Genomic DNA, 18010 nt, shown 5'->3' on the forward strand with positions numbered 1-18010 from the left:
AAAGGTCATTGGACCACAAAAGAATTTTTTGGGGGTTTACTAAGACTTGTCTGTGCCTTGTTGATTTGCCCTGAAACTGCTAAACAGCTAATGAAGCAAAAGTTCAACTAAAACAATTTAATCTAGAGCTGACTGAAAAAATACTTGGAGTGAAACATTTCAATATAAAATGGCTTTTTTCCAAAACCAGAACTTTCAGGAAAAGCTTTCACTTTCTTCTAAATTTCCATTTTTTTTATTGGAAACAAATATTTTGGTCTTCTATTCATCTTCTTGTTCTTTTTCTTTTTTTTTCCCCTTCCTTCCTGCACCCTTTCTTTTGCCACTGAATGGAATTTAAAAACTAATATCTAGAGATTATTCACTCCCATAATTTCCTTCAAGTTTTTTTCTTTGGTTTTTTTTTTTTTTGGGGGGGGGGTTCTTTGCTTGTTTGTTTTATTTGTGACTTTCCAAAACATTCTCAGCTTTGAAAATGCCAATGATTAACAAAAGGGGGAATATATATATATGTATATAATTTGAAAAAGTTTCAGAGTTACAGATAAAGAAAACTTTGAAAATTTGCAGATTAGATTTTTTGCTGAATAAAATTAATATTTTCCAAAGAACAAGAATGGGCTCAGAGATGGAAATTTAATTTAAAATTTGACAAAAACTTCACAGTTCAAGCCACATATGAAATAGCAATATCAATATCTTCTGTAAAAATGTTTTTTCCAGACAATCAGATTATCCAGTTTTTCTGTAGATTTCAGGCCGTACCATACCACCAATTATCACAGCTTGAGCTTAGTAACTGTGCCCAACAAATGTGGGAATTCTGGGATTGTTTGTAGACCTCCATTTTGTTTGTAAGCCTTCCAAGGCTGGCAGATGCTGTTGACTACCACTAGAAAATTGACTAATAACCTTGTCGTTGGCCAGCAAAGACTAGAGAGCTACAAGCATGTTGTATATTTCTCTCAAACAAATGCATTCAGAGTAATGGTTGAATTTCAGTGTAGATGTGCCTGGGCTTCTTAAGAAACTCCTGGGTTTGACACCAAGATTTGTGGCTGCAGAACAAACCCAAGGATCTGGATAGGTGCTTAGGCATTTTGTCTATGCTTAACTTTGCTGTAGATGAACTCCGGCCTGAGACACCTCAGGTCTCTGTATGACCATTCGTACTGTTGAACAGAGGTATCTTTAGACACAAGCTTAAATATTTTACTGACTCTAGACCTTAGTTAATGTAAAATATCAGTCAGAGAAGCCAGGAACTCTGGGAACACAACCAATTAGCATCATCCATGGACTAAGTGTGAATGAAACACAAGTGCTAGTTGAACATCTGAAGCAGGCCCCCAACGAAGGACAACAAATAATTGCTGGAGCTTCCTGAGGGAAAATAGGTGTCAACTGTGGATGTGTCAGGCTCTCATTGAAGTCTCACTACAAATTTCAAGGTTTACCAAGTTTTGTAAGCTGCCAGTTGACAAGCACTATTACCATGGTTCCACCATGATGAAACCCACTGGTATGTACTCTATTTCACCTCCCTTGACTGTGACTAACTTAGGTGTTCACCCTTTGTGTTATTTTTATTTGAGAATGGATAGTGGAAAGTCTGAGAGAAGAATCAAAAGACACAGAGACAAGAGGTAATGGAATGGGGTTATGGTTGTGGAACAAACAGGAAAGATTTTTGCCATATTCTGAATTTTAAAGGATGGGTGCAGGAAAAGTATGTCAAAAGAAGGCAACAAGTAACTGTGAGACTAGGAAGACATCCAAGAATTATCCTAGATTTTAAACAATATATGAAAAAGATTAAAGGCTAAAGAAAGGAAAAAATTCAAAGGAGTAAGTTAATCAAGCAGAAGAGCTTTTTGTAATTTTGAGGAAGGAGGAAAAATATGTAGGAGAGGAGAATTTAAAGTAGAGAAACATAACATAGGAAAGAAAAGTAATGATTTGAGAAATGTGTGTCAAATTTGATTCAGAAATAATTGCTTTGAGTAGGTGTGAAGGGAAGAAAAAAGATCACAGAGGAAGTGGCAGGGGATGCAGAAAACACATAGAGATGTGGAAGAAGTCAGGAGTTCAGAGAAATATAACAAAGAATTGTGAGGAGTATTTTGGGGTAAAAGACAAGCTCATGTAGGCATGTAAAGAAACCTTCCTTTTTTGGGAGGGGTTTTGTGGGGTTTTTTCCCCTTTATTTTTTCTCCATTGTTTGTTTATATCCCACTGTGGACAGTATGATCTTTTTCTCTCTATCAGTGCGGCTGAAGCTCTAGCTTTGCTGGTTTGGTAGCCATACCTATTGCTGGAAGACTTAGTATATAGAAACTAGAATAATATGACTATACACTCTGTCAACCGTATGTGCTTAGCTAACAGCACAGGAATTAAGCCTAGACTGACTCTAGCAAATTAAGCAATGCCAGGGAATGTTCCTGAGAGCTGAAGACCACTTTTTGCTATTAAATTGTTAGCATGGATGCTGGCAACACTCTGACCCAGGTCAGATAGCACCGCCCTAGATGAATCCCAAATATGGCTTGGGAATTAGTGCATGCCAAGGGCAGCTCCCAGTAGGCAGTTTGGATGCACTCGCCCCAGTTTGGCGGGTAAGGGAAGTGAATGGGATTGAGGCAGTCTATTTTGTGCCAGATGTTGCTGAGGGCCAGGAAACATTCCTTAGCTCATTTAGTTTACTAGAATGGATGCAGGCAAAGAGTGCATTGTTCTGTCTCTTTAAGAGAGAGGATGCAGTTACTCCTTAGCTTAGAACAAGGTCACCTTCCTTCAGATAGGAAAAGGTAAAGAGTTAAAAAGCTGCTGGAAGAAGTATCTGAAAGGGAAGAGGCAAGATACACACAGAGCAGAAGAAGCACCTCCAGGCAATGGAAGAATTGGAAACTGTGAAATTAAAAGTGCATGTATAAATATTGGGTGGGGAGGGGAACTAAACCAAAGATACAGCTGTATCTGGATATGCTGAAACTATTGCCTACGATGATGAAAAGTATCAGTACTGCATTTGTTCAGGTGATAACATGAGGGGTCTTGTCTGCGCCCACATGTATAGGCACTAGGACAGAATATTATACATGGGAGTGGACAGTGTTACTTGTTTATCATCTTCTATAATGGCTATGCTCATGAAAGTACATGTAGTGAATTATGTTGCTGTAGGCAGAACACACAGTCTAGAAGCAACATGAATCTAGTGGGAAATCTGCAAACGCTGAACCTGTAAATTGGCAGATGATCAGATGGAGATACTTGGAAGACAGGTATAACTAGACCTGGAATTAAGTACACAGCTTTCATGTCTTTCTTCACCTCCTGTTAGCATTAGTTAAAGTCCACAACATGTTGAAGATGAAAAATGCTTTATAAAATTATAATTAATGTATTGAAAAATTATTTCATTTTACTGGCTTATGTAATTTGCGCCTTTGTACCTAGATCCAACCAGTCAACTAAAAGAATGTATTGAGTAAAACCAGCTTTTAGTGTGAATAATGTGTCAAGGAATACAGCCTTCTGCTTTGCCGGAACTGTTGCTTTTCTGTTAACAAGGAGAGTCTACAGGAAGACTGTGCACGTTTGCAGGACTTTGGAGAGTTTAACAACAGAGCGCAGTGCTCTGATCTTGTCAAGTGAAATCCTCTGGACTTGTATTCTCCATCTGTTTCCATTCAGGTCAAGTGCACGTGCTTCTCATTTATTACTGTCTGTTATCTGCATGACAGGAACACTGAGAGGCCCCACCTGAGATCAGCTCCTGACGATTCTAGATACTGTGCAGAGACTCACACTGACTCAGAGAGTTTATAGTCCAAATGGTTATGGCAATAAAAGGATGAAGTAAAGGGCTTCAGGTGGAAGATGAAGAGCTACAATGCAAGCAGATTAAGATGAAGTCCTGCCCTCATGTCAGTGAGAGTTTTGTCATTCATTTCCATGAGACCTGGATTTCTTCCCTTGCTGACTTGCCCAAAACTGTAGAGGAAATCTGCATCAAAGACAGGAATTGAACTTTGAGTCCTTGTCCTGTGACATTGCCCTTCCTGACAAAGAGGTGGATTGATTAGAGCTGCTCAATGCATGCGTGTCTCAACAAAATTGATGAAAGTTTTGCATGTTGAGGGACTACAGGCTTGGTCTGTTTGTCCCTTTTATGTCCTTTCCCTTCACCTCTTGGTAGAACCTCTGAGTTCTGACTGTGCAAGATGAGTAAACTCAGCAGGTTCACAAAGAAGGCATATATGAACTTTCTGCAGCCTGAATGAGAGCTGAAGGTTGGAAGGAATCCAAAACCTCAAAAGGAAATTCAGCTGAAATGACCAACTTTTGCCTGGTTTGGGGTCAAAACCTAGTGAAAACAACACTTCAGATGGTTTCTATATAAAAAAACATGAAACCACCCAAGTTTATAGAAAACCACTTCAAATTTTCTTACTGTGCAGCCAGGTTCAGAAAGAAAGTATGGAAAATTGAGTAATACTTCTCAACTTCCAGATTGATGGCACAGATTCAAAATATTTTAAACCTGCTCTACTCTAGGTTCATTTCACTTTCAAAGCTTGGCATAAATCCAACAGCTACCTCAAATGGTATAGTACCAAGATACTTACCAGACTTTTTTTTTTTTTGGCATTTACATTTAAACCTCAGGGGACTTGTGTTGATCCTGACATAAAACTCATGACTTCCACTGTTCCTTGGAGTTTTATTCTCAAGAATTCTAATTTCAGACAGGTCCACCCCAACAAAGGAGAGAAGATGCTAAGGGATAAACTAAATATAATCCAAGAGTTCTCCTTAACGACAAACCATCAGCCTGTGCCTGTAAAAAGACAAGACTATAAAAATGCAGCAAATCAGGTATTTTGTTAAAGCCAGAGCTCAGGAAGTCTTGCTCTTGCAGCAGTTGACAGTTGTCAGCTTCAGCTTCAGTAGTATATGAAACTCCTATTTTCATGGTGAAATGAGATACAATAATCCTTTCTGCGGACAAAAAATATATTTGTTGAAACTTAATGGTGTTAGATAAGGATCTGCAAACAATGATATATTGGCCACTTAAGCACAGCAAGAGTCTTGGAAAAGCACAAACCTCTTGAGAGAAAAGGGTCCTGGTTCAAATCTCACTGAAAATATTTGCACTTTTTTCTTCATGCGATGTGAGTACTGTGTTTAGGTCCAAACTAGATAGTCACTAGCTTGGAATTAAGTCAAGTGAAAAAAAATCACTATGATTTCTAAAGAGTCTGTCTTCTTGGGAAAAGCTACCAATGATGACATTAGAATGAAGCATTCAAAAAAAAAGTAAGAATTTGAATTCACTAAATGTGATTAAAAGCTCTTTTCTAAAAGAAAACTTGTGTGCATAGACATAATTGAAGGATTCTGGGTAGAAGTTCTATTACCTCTGGTTCCTCTGCTACCTGTTATCCATACTGAGCTAAGAAAAGCTACTCTTCATAGCATTTGAATAATGTTCTTGTCACAAATGTGAATCAGGATAGTATCCTTAGTCCAGGAATAAAACGCAAAAGCAGATAAGACAGAGATGAAAAGTAACTTCTGAATAAGACAACACAGTAGTTATTCTCTGTGTGCTTTTAGTAGTCTTCTGGTTGCCTTTAGGCTTCTCTGAACTAAAACCAAGGTTTTCGTAGAAAATCAACACGGTTTTGATTTTTACTGAATTTAAAGTCTGCTAAAGTTAGCAGTGGCCGTCACATTATATGAATACCATTCCTTCTGCTAGTCTCTTTTATAATGATGGGAAACAAAATTAGAATGGAGGAGAAAAAATAAGGAGGATATAAATTGCAAGCAAACTAGATAACACACCTAAGCCATGAAAGAAGAGGGCCCACCTTACATCATTTTACTTATGTTTGTATTGTGTCAGATAATATAGTAGCTGGTAGGATACAGATGACCTAGGGAATCACCTGCAGTTAGGTCCTACAACTACTACAAAGGAGGAATTCTGTCCAACCTATGAGAATGATAAGTGCTTTGATAAAAAAACTCCTGTTTTCATTTCAGTGCTACCATCTGGTGGGCAAAATGCAGACAGCAAAAATCCCATCACTGTAACACTGGAACATTCTGATACAGTGAGTTTTTGTTTTATTTTGTGAAGGAAACATAAGATATTATTAAAACAACTTGAACATCTGGTTTGGGGATAAAGTCATTTTGCAGGGTTGCTGCCAACCCTCAGGGCCAAGTGCAAAGAGAACAACCTTCCCTTCCAGACTCTCCATAACGCATAACACCAAACTAAAATTTCATGTCCAACACAAATGAAGAACAAAATATACTGGAGCTATAGCTGTACACATTTAGAGAAATTCAACTGATATCTTGAAATCCAGAGAACTGTATGAGATTAAAGCTGCAGAATTTTAAAAAAAGACATCAGGGAAAAGGAATCATGTTTATTTTAGCATGGGTAAGTTAAAGACAAAGTTACATCAGGCGTTTTGAGGAAAAAGAAGTGGAAAGGAAAATCACTGGGGAATGTTTGTAATTAGTTATAGAAAGGATCTGTTAAGATGCCATAACGAAGAGCAGTGCTGTTTTCTTTGGTACACTTAGAACTTACAACGTGAAGGTGGAAACAAGGGTCAGATCTGATCTTCTCCAACTACTGCCTGAACTTTTGGGATCTGGAAGAAAAGGGACTAATTGTTCCAATTTTGTGTTACTTGCTTTCAAATGAATCTGGCCCAAAACCTCAAACATTTATGCAGACTTCTTGCCTATTAAAATGTACATAACTGTCATAATCACACGACTTTAATTTTTACAAAACCTTGGAAGAGATTTTACTGAAAACACTTCTTCAGGGTTGAAGTTCTGGTGTCATTTGACCTTACTATGGCTAAGATTTTATCCCTGACATTCTTCATCTTTCCTAAACTGTCATTTCCTCACTGTAAATAAGACCTAGCCACTGATGCTTCAAATGCCTCCAGTCCTTACTCGAATGTTCTTTTTGGCCATCTGCCTGCACCCAGAAATGAACTGCCTTTTAAAATGTGATTGAAGTTGTATTATACCATCTGGGATCACTGTCACCTTTAATCTATCATAAATCCATTAAAACAAAACCCAGCTAGCAAAATTTAATCAATAATCAATATTGCTGGTCTCCAAGACTGATACATTTAATCCTTTGATTTAACTTTGCAGACTTTATATAATAATCTTCTGTGTTTAAATGCTGCTATTGGTATTTTTTGAGTCTTGGGTAATGTAAATCTACTACTTTGAAGGTCAGCCACTAGGTGACTTACTGTCTCTAAGAACTTCCACTAATGCGTACAACAGTAATTCATGATAATTTCAACCTTGCTAACAATGTTCACAGAGATCTGGTCAAGCATTCCAAAACTCCAGCTTCATCAGGAAATTTGTGCTGCAGTTGAATGAGAATAAATACCCTTTTTCTGAGATTTATCTCATATATTGCTCTCCTGAGTTCCTGCCAGCCTGTCTACTAGAACAAATATCCATTCTTCCAGTATAGATTAAAGTGATTTCTATTTTTCCTATTACAGACTTGGCCCTTGACTTAGAAGTGATAGAGATCAGATGCAAGAAAGACTGAGATGAGTTACTGTGTTACATGTAAAGATGAGGAAACCATTTTTTGACTCTTGATAAAAATATATTCCTGAGGTTTCTGAGGTTTGAGCCCCTCTACACATTTTATGTTGAAAAGGCTAACAAGTAATAGAAATTCACAGATTTTAATGCCAGAAGAACAGAAAGAACAACTGCTGTTCATTTAATCTGATTTCCTACAACAAGTATTTCAAGGGAATATGGAAGTTTGTGGTTTGCTTTTTATTTTTAATGTAAGTGTATTACCAGTATTTGTGGAAATACCTCTTTTTGCAGTACCCCAGAAATTCAATCATTGCTCCCATTAAGACCTTCTATACATAGGAAGTGACACATGCTGGCTCAGAGATGCTGCTTTTCCCATGTAATGTGCTCTACATTTTTTGAGGAGCAACACTGATTGGAATATCTTTTGCCAAATGCTGAGCTCAAAAGGGAGTTTGATACTATGTGCTTTCCCTTGGGCTTAAACAGTTAACTAGGCATTTATTGTGTGAGACAGGCCACTGGCCTAGACAGAGCTTTTCTGAGCCTGTTCTTGTGTTTCTTAGCACACTTATGTGAAGCCCAGTAACCTAGCAGGCAATATTTTGTTTCCTTTATGGCAAAATCACTTCAAAACCCCTGAGCCCAAAAGAAGAACTGCTACAATACAGTATGGCACCGAGCAGCTTGGCTGCCTGTCTCACTGGACTGACACCTGAGAGGAACCTGGGGAATGGGAGCAGCTGCCCCAGGCCAGAGGCTATATCTGAACTCAATGGTACTGGCTCCTGGTTCCAGCTGAATTAAAAGTTTACCATATGCCCTAACTCCCATAAGGATTGAATCTTCTCTGTTTGAGAGGCAAATTATTTTGGAACCCCCTTTTACTGACCTGTATTGAATCAATAATTTTCCCCCTTCATTTCAAGCGCTTCCTGTATAACCCCAGCCATGAATTATTCCCTATGAACTGCTTTATTTAACATATTTGTTCTTTTTGATTGCTATGGTATCTTTTAGAAGGAAATCTAATTCTGATTTGAAGACTTGATCTGATAGATTTTTCTTTCCCTCCTCAACATTCGGTGACCCTACTACATATGTGTGCATGCATTTATTTATTCTTTGACTTTGAGATAGGATAGTACATGTCCAGGGAAAAGACATAAGAAACATGGGCAAAAGAAAAGGATGAAAAGAAAACTGTAAGTATTACCCAGGTTTTAGTGCCTGAGTAAATTCTTTTTGACATTTTTTCACAACTTTTGGCTTGTGTTCTGTGGCAGTTTATAATAATCATTTTGAGATAAGTATTCCTTAAAGAGCATGACTGGAAACATCTCCATGTCAGGATCAGGTGCTGGTAGTACTGTAGGAACAGCATTCCTTGGAGATGATCCAGGTCTGCTAGGTTTTCCATTGCATTATACCGTGCTTTCTGATGACCCACACGGATGGGTAAGTGGAAGTTGCCTTGGGCTCTGGTCTTCCATAGGTGGCATAACTGTCACCATTGGAATGACCCACTCCTTTAAAGAAGCTTTTCTGACCTTTGTAATTTTCTTCATCACAGACTAAAGTAACACCGGTCTTGCTGCTAGTGTCCATGTTATTAGATGTATTCACAGCTATTCTGAAAACAAGGAAATAGAATTGCTTGCTTCCTCCACAGGGGGTCCAAACTGATTTTTAAACTGAGAGTAGCAAAGATGGAGTCCTGCGAAGACTTGTATATTTTTTGATATGTCTAGCAATACTAGATTTGAAAGAGGCAATTTCCTGTATTTAATGTTTTAGCATGCTGAGTGGTGAAGTAATGACTATTTTCAATAACAGAATTCTTTTTTTTTTTTTTTTCCAGTGGAAGCTCATTCCCTTTTCATACAGCAGCTGCTTCCTACAGGGCAACTTTAAGGCTGCAGACATTACAAAGAGGTATTGAAAGCGACAATGGCTGGATGTGCTTCAAGTACATCGGAAGAGAACCCTACTGGCCCTCAAAGTGCCTGAGATGGGTGGCATGGGATTAGAGGATGGAGAACGGTACTCCTATTGGATCTGAAGCTGGATCCCAAGAGTCCATCTGCTCTGGGCTTTTGTTATTTATCCATGCATTAGCAATAATTTCACATATATTCTGCCAATTCCCCAGGCTTGTCTGGTTGTAGGGTTCCTTCCGCCAGATTTTTCCGCCTGTCTTCTGGAGCCCTTCTCCTGGGGATCACTCCCACTTCCTTTATGTCAGAATGGATAACAAGGCACTTACCTCAGTAAGCCAGAAGAGTCTATACAACCTTTCCCCACAGGTTTTGGTTTGGATAACGAGGGGGATTGTCTCTGGCAAAGACTAGTGGCTTGTGATACAGTCCTTTGAAAAGCTATGGTAAAATAGGGTTTACAGTGATACTGGCTATTGAGAATTTGATTTCTCTGGTGCTGTTAATAGATTTTTTTTTCTCCTTCAGCTTTTTGTCTCATAGCAATTCTATCCATTCATTTTATAAACATGTGAATGCTCTCATGATCCTTTCGTAGGCCAACAATGTCTGGCACAAGAACATTTGATTATGAACAGTAGAAGAGAAAGTGAAAATGTAACCTCCCTATAGAAATTTTAGAGATTTCAGGGGAGAAGATGTATTGAATATATGGATTAGAGGAAAACCTTCCTGTGTAACTGGCTGGCTTCCCAAGCTTTTGTTATTGGTGCAGTATATAATAAATGGCACTGTATCACAATTTACCTTTTTTTCTGCTGTTTTTTTTAATAGTACCACAACATAATGAGTGAAATTCTTGGATTCCAGTACTAGCTTTTTCAAGACCCAGTAGACCCTAGTGAAATTCCTTTTTTTTTTTTTCTTTCCTATAGCATTAAGCTATAGACACAAGCATTTCACCAGACCTGTGGAACACATTCTAACAACTTTCTTGAGTTTTCCATTACACTTCAGCTCTATAGTTGGGGGGGCCGACTGGGGGGTAGGGGGAAGGCCAATCTCTTTGAGAAGGTTTAATTGAAAATAAATTAAGTGGGTAAAAGCTGCTTCTGACTTCACTGGACCTGGGATCAGGACGGTGAGTATACAATATTTCCAGTGTAACTCCTTGTATATACCTATGCTTGTAGATATAGTGTCTTTGTGTGAAATAGATGATTACTCAACGAGTCGCAGACAACTGTGAGAGAGACAGTAGACAAAATTACAAGCAAACAACTAAACAAAAAAAAAACAACAACAAGGAACTGTAGACAACATTTCCATAAAGGCAAGATAAAGTTCAAAGAGAGAGCTAGACTCAGACATTCATTTATGAGAGATTTATTGATGTACTCGAGCAATATTTAAAATGTGACAGTTCCCTTGTTTATGGGCAAAATAGCATGTTCCCATGCAGATAATTAAAATGCTTTTCAATACTCTAACACTAGGCTCTGTTTATATGAGTTTATTCCAGAATTCAGACTAACGATAAGGATTTGCTACTGCAAATAATTAATTATTAATCCAGATGTTGGTGTTGGTTCTTACAGGAGTAGAATGAAGATTTATTGAAAGCAGTGGAGGTGCTGTTGATAGTTTCTAATCTTTAGTATAACATTTTGTAATGTGTGGTAGAGATGAAAGCAGGGCACATAATGGATGAATGATACTTCAGTAGTTGGTATGGAGCAGTTAGTGGGAAACCCATTTTGTACTGGATGGTGGATAATCTTAGGGCATGCAACCTATCTTCAGTTACTCTGTAGAATTATATGTTTTTATTAAAAATCTGATTCTCCTTATGTCCTTTTCACTGTTATGGGGAAAACATTCTGGCTTTGCCATTAAGAGTTGCAGAGTTTCTTTTTACCATATCCGTGGGGAAAAAAAGATGGCATTGTTTTGCTTTGTTACAAAATGAGATTAAATGTGATGCCTTTGACTTTACTATGGATTAGCATACAGGGCAAAACCTGTTCAATTCTAGTGCACAGGACAACTGCTACTCACGGAATGTAATTTCCTGGGAGCCATGGAAGCTGGAGGCCCCAATCAGTCTGATAACCAGTTTGTATCCTTGGTTCATGTTTACATAGGAGAAATAGCAATAGCCACTACATAAGACCATGAACAACAGAGAGTAGGGAATACTGGGAAAGGAGTACCAACGCTCCAGTCATTCTTCCAGAAGTTTAAAATCTTTTCATTTACAGCCTTAACTTAGTCCTAGCCAATTTGCAATCACTGATGCTGTTATTGTCTTCAAATTTTTTCTCTGTATCTAGTTTTATACTTTTCCTTATCTTTGCTGAACTTGCAATTGTTGGGACATCCAGAAGCCTTTGATTTGTTAGGCTGAACAACCTTTTGCTTTAGGTCCTCTTCTACTAGCAAGTTCTGATCAGCTGTGTGGCCATTCACTGTACCTGCTTCATTTTCAATACATCTTTGTAACACGTGGGTGGCCAGAATTGTATTGTATTCACGAGGGAGGCTTGCCAAAGCTTTCTGCGATGACATTAATACTTCTCTTTCTTTAGCAAGCCATTGTAGAGTCATAGCTGTCATTTTCTTTGTGGCTGCATTTCATTAATGACTTATCATCAACCCTTTCCCTTTTCTGTCCTGTTAGAGCTGTCCTAATAAGATCTGTAGCTATGCACTGTAACTAATAAGATAGATTTTGTTGCAAGACAATGCTTGGGCATTGCCATAAAAATTTCAAAAGAGAAGTTCATTCTCTTCACATTTTTTAGGCAAAATTCGCTGCTCACTCTGATGTCAGTAGCCAAAAGGTTATTTTAATAGGTGTAGCATTTATAAATAAAGAGTCAAACAAGTGAGGTTGGTTTTGTGGCTGAATTTTTCACCCTTTTTCATTCTTTGCTGTGATTATGACAAAAGATCCAGGGAGTAAGATGAGTAGAGTCAGCTTATGACAGATGGTCCCATTTCCTCTTGATTCTCAGAGCCTGAAGGATTCACCAGCTGAGTAACAGGACCACATTATTTAGGTGATTGACATTTTCCTTAGCAGTGCCACTTGGCAACTGTGCACACGTCACAGCTGGAGCCTGCCCAGCCCCTGCCTGCCTTCCCCCATATCAACCTGAAGGAGCTGTCTGGGCCAGGCATCAGTGATCTTCTTGAGGAATGCACACAAAAACTCACAGACATGGAGGAACAGAAAAGCTAGGGGTCTCCTCATTCTCTCACTAGCACACACCTTGATGTCACCTGCTATCCCAAATGACCATCTGCTTCCTAATGGGCTCTCGTGCCCATCTCTCAAGTTTATAGCTCCAGGATGCTTACGCAACAGCAGAGATTTGGATTGGAAGGGACTTTTAATGGTCATCTAGTCTAACCCAACCATGTGTTGTTTCATCTCATATCTGGGAAACAATTCATATCAGTCTATGTTGTTCTCTGTTCTGCAGTCATGATAGTCACCATAAGCTGGAGTCTGGTTCATGTAAGTAACTGCTGCAAACTTTTGTCTATAGGTCCTTTGAAACGTTATCGCCAGTCCCTGACTCCTTGGGTTGATATAATGTCCTGAGACAGTTTCCCTATATTTGCAGGGAAGAAGTGTCCATGTTACTTGCAAGGATTCTGGAGACACTGGTTCTTCACAAGGAAAGCAAAGTCAGTGGAGAGACAGATTGGATCTTTTGTTAGTCTCTCAAGACACTCTCCTCTCTTCCTTAAACTCAGAACATCTGCAGGCATTTCCAGAGTGCATCTCAGTCTGCTGGTTTGCATTCTTCTCCAATTAAAGTGTAGGAAAACAAGAGGAAACTTCAGGCCAGAATATCTAACAGCCCACTATGCCAGGCCTGAGGATAGCAGAGAATTGGGAACAACAGCATCTACTTTCCCTTGCCTTTGCCTAACCCTTCAGCAGTTAGAGGATTTTAAGAAGCCTGGATAATCCTCTGCCTCTGCTTCCAGTGTTAGGAGCTTAAACTCCTGACAAAATAAGCCCTAGTTAATGTTTTCAGAATGGATTAGGTGGAATCCATTAGGATTCACTAGAACTCCATTAGGAATTCATTAGGAATAGAGTTTATCTCTTCAGAGCCTATTGATATATTAATGCTGCTACTGCTCCTGCTATAAACACCAATAATCATAAATATTACAGCTTATAAAGTATCTGAAGGACACCTAAGACTGATATAAAATATCATGTATATTTTGTATAACACTTCATTCAATATTTAGTCTACTTCATGTTCATTTTCCTTGAGCATTTGTTGTTGACATTGGTTATCTTGTCACTGTAGCCCAAGTTGTTCTTCGAGGCATAATTCTTTGCCTTCCTCTCCTGAGTAATTTGTTTTGATTTCCAATTTTTTTTTCCTGTGGGAAAAAATTCAGCCATCAGCAACAACTGATTCTTTTGCATTTGAGACATGGGACTCTTTTGTGGTAAGACCACTGTGGTACGTAAAAGTGGCTTTACTGCTATGCTCACAGTCTTGTGATCCTAGAGCATTTTATCAAGTCTCCCAGTGGTTTCTCTACCTGTATTATGCTGTTTGTAGCTCCCAAAGGGCTGTTTCTCTAGCTGAAGTGCAACAAGACTATAAGGTCTATCCAGTTACACTGCCATTATCTCACTACCCTACCCAAGGCAGGCACTTGAGCTGAGTGCTACAATATTCCCAAATTGCCATCCTCTATAATACAGAGACCTTCCCGAAGGCTGTGAAGCCAGGTGTGAGGCGTGTTTTTGTCGCTGGGCTGCTGCACAGTACTCTTGCTGGAGCTGGCAGGCTGGCCTGGACTGTAAGTGTACTCTGAGAGGCAGGCAATTCAGAAACTCAGGAGCCACTTCTCTGTGTGCTGGCCACAATTCCTGCTTCCCCTGCCAATATGCTTATGGTTTGGCATTTGTAGACACACCGCAGCTGTCCAGTTGATAAACTGACACACTCTGGGTGGCCCTCATCTCTTGAGATTTTACAACTGCTGTTTGCTTCACCAGACATGAATTGAAGTCTTCCAAACTCTCCCACAGAGACTTTCCTGGTACTCTGGTGTCAAGTTCAGAACAGGAATCTGGAGCAGACGTTTTATTCCTAGTAACACTTGTTTTCCTATACTGCTCCTCTCCTTCAGCTAACTGGTGCCTGTGATGAACTCACGCTTCTGTTCACTGGTCCATCCTGCTCAACAGAAATCAGAAGTTATTTACAGAACCCTCCAATCCATTAGCCCTCTACCCTTGAAGGGAAAAGGACTCTGTATGCGCAGTCAAACTCTGGATTACAGATCAAATCTATTGCTGTGCATGTACATTTATGTGGCCCTTGTGACTTCCTGATATTTCCTGCATGCTCGTTTTCCAGGTTAAAGAAAGAGGCATCACCCACTTATGTACAGTAAAATAACACTAAAAGATACCATATCTCTAGCAGCGATCTTGAGAAATACAACTGCTGGGCTGTCTGCATACAAGGTAAATTGTGTAGTAGCTTGTAGTGAGGGAGACGTGTCTTGGATCTCTTGTACAATTCTTGCTTTACTCGCACATTACTCCTGGAATAGGTAGCTTCTTCATCTAACGGAAAAGGAGAAAAAGAATTAATACCAATAGGAGATAATATTTCAAGCACAAGGAATGAAAATAGCTTCAGTTTTTAGTGGCCACCATCAGAATCTTTTCCGTATTGTTCTTTTCTAGCTCCACATCATGACATTCAGGTATCAGTGATACAGATTTACTGATAGCTGTCATTTTATGCCAAACTAATACCATGGTAGAGCAACTGTTGGCTTGCAGACAGAAGGAGAGGTATTCATTTCCGTTTGCTTCTGCAGTAGATTCATTGAAATGTGTTAGCTCAGCTGTGTGCATATATGCTGATGTAATCAAGCCAGGTGCATGCACAGGATTTTCTAACAGGAGGTGGAGATGAGTCTGGATCACGTAAAGAGGAGATGGAGAGCTATGCAGGATGTTTAAAGGTCACAAGGATGCTTAACATTTTGTACAGACGTGAGGAGGAAAAATAGCACAGGAGAAGAGTTGTTAATGCACTAAATGGCAAGAAGGGTACAAGTCAGGTGTTTCAAGGTGCAGAGTTCCTTGAAGGGAGAAAGGAGGGGACTCTGCCTCTTTCTGAGTTTTGATAGAAAAGATTAGAGAAACTGGGCTACTTATAGGAAAGGCAGGGAACAGAGTAAGGATTATTTAGGGAACAATTTAGTATGCCACTTGAACCCGACCAGACTCTTCAGTAGGCAAATATTTGTTTCAAGCGAAACAGAGCCAGAAGCAGCTCTTGTAAAATGTATAAGTTTTTTTTTTTTTCACTCATCCACATATTGCATGCTAGTTCAGTCTGTAGTTTTTTAAGAGAATGTATTTTTTTCTTTGTCTTTTCAGGAGCAGAGAAAGAGATGGGACAAGGGTGTACAAGAGGACACGCAGATAAAGAAGGCTGAGCTTGTAAAGAAGGCTGTCCAGCTTGATTATTGTCACCAGAGACTTGTATACCATTAAAATTCTTAGATATCTTCTCAGATTGTATAAGTGAAAAAGACATTACATAAACTGCCAGCATTTTTCTCCTTTTCACTTTGAGAACCACCCTTGTGGGACAGTTGTAAGGAATTTAGTAGGGTTGGCTCTAATAAGTTTCTGTGGATAGTACTCTAAAAATACAGACATAAGAGGAAGCAGTGTTGTTTTTTTCTGGTTTTGTTTTTAAACAGTTATAGAATTCTACAAGAGGGACACAATTTTTTCAACAGTTTTATAGGATACTGTGCGAAACCTTTTAATTTTCATTGCATTCTACTACACTTTGAGTATAAAGGAGATGCTGTCAGGTATTTTCAGTGGAAGTGAGTATGTGCCTTCAGTTTTCACCAGACCCCAGCTGGATTATGTGCTTAATTCCCAAAACTTCCTCTGACCTTATACTGCAGGCTGCTTCAGTTTCGCATTCTTAACAACAGTCCACCACTTTGACAGGGATTGTTATTCCATCCATACAAGAAATGACATATTGCTGCAGTCTCAGGAAGCCTGTGTGTTCAACTACAAGTTTGCTGATAGACTAGTTGAACAAAGAAGTAAGTCCTGTACCTCCATGCTGGTCATCAAGAGTGGCCATCATAAATGAATATCACCTTTGGCCACCCCAAGCAATAACTCTCTCTGTTCACCCTTTCTTCTAGATCACAAGTGCAGTCTCTTAATATTAACATCTCATTAATTATTTCAGCTTGGATCCCAATGGCAATAGTCTGGGATAGAAAAAATCCTTTTTTTTTCTAGTTTCGGTAAAAGTTTCATGACCCATGAAAATTTGCATGAAATCCAAATCCAGTTACTTTAGTTGCCAGGTTATATAGAAGTCTGAGATAAGTTTCTTCCAAGGAAACAGAGTTTGACATGCCATGAAATGGCATGTTTTTCAACCTAGAAGCTGCCACACTAGTGCCTGCCGCTGCCTCCACAGAGGATGCTGGGCAATGCATGCTCTCACACAGAGCTCTGGCACACCAGGTCACTTAGGAAAGCCCTGGCTCATACCTGTCCCACCTCAGCTGTCTCTCTTGTTCCCCCATGGGATTGCTTAGAATCAGCTGACTTATGCAATGAATGTTGACTGAGATCTTTATTGGTAAATCCAGTATTACAGGCCTTTGCATAATATTTCCAGGACCAGACTTTCTTTCCATCTTCCAAGAAATTTGATAGCTAAAGATTATGACACCTTTGCAGAGTGACTTTTCCAGATCAGTGACCATTCCCTATGAAGGTTTCATTTGTCACTACATGTTTACAGTACCTTTGGAAACAATTTTTTCTATCCCCTTTTACCTACATCAGTTTGATATTACCAGTGTTGCTTCCAAGGTCAAATCTATAGCAGTATTCATTTTAATGAGGATCACTAGTAACCTCTTTAAACAAATGACCTCATAAATGGCAATTTTTGTCAAAGGCATTTGGGGGAGAGCGGTACCATAGACACAGACACACACACTCTGCAGCTGGGAAAAAAGGCTCTTCTCAGAACTCTTCTCCATGTATATTTTTTGTAGCCAAAAACTAGAGTGGGAAAGAAAAAGATAACATCTGAGTTGGGATGACCAAAGTACATAGAGAGAACAATTTAGTCTCTTAAAACAATGCAAGAAGTTAGATTCCAGTAGTAATTCAAGTGAAGGCAGGAGGTTGGGCCAGATCCAAACATCTATGCAGTCCCAGTGACCCAAGCTATCACATGTGATATACCTCACTTCTTTATTTGCTTGTTTATTCTGAAGGGTACTTGATGTGATAAAATGTGGACAATGTCCTGTGTTCAGCTGGAGAGAGTTAGGATATTATCTTTCTGGACCTTCTCCCTGCAGTAATGATGATACAC

The 18010-nt window shown here is 39.1% G+C and overlaps 1 long non-coding RNA gene across 1 annotated transcript; it reads left to right on the plus strand.

Annotated features, from left to right (window-relative positions):
* Nucleotides 1–2455: 2455 nt before the first annotated feature.
* Nucleotides 2456–10371, plus strand: LOC135415272 (uncharacterized). Its single transcript, XR_010431040.1, has 2 exons — nt 2456–3699; nt 9494–10371. It is a non-coding gene; the product is annotated as an uncharacterized LOC135415272 (long non-coding RNA).
* Nucleotides 10372–18010: the final 7639 nt, after the last annotated feature.

This window comes from Pseudopipra pipra, chromosome 5, assembly GCF_036250125.1.
Source record: "Pseudopipra pipra isolate bDixPip1 chromosome 5, bDixPip1.hap1, whole genome shotgun sequence".
Classification (NCBI taxonomy): domain Eukaryota; kingdom Metazoa; phylum Chordata; class Aves; order Passeriformes; family Pipridae; genus Pseudopipra; species Pseudopipra pipra.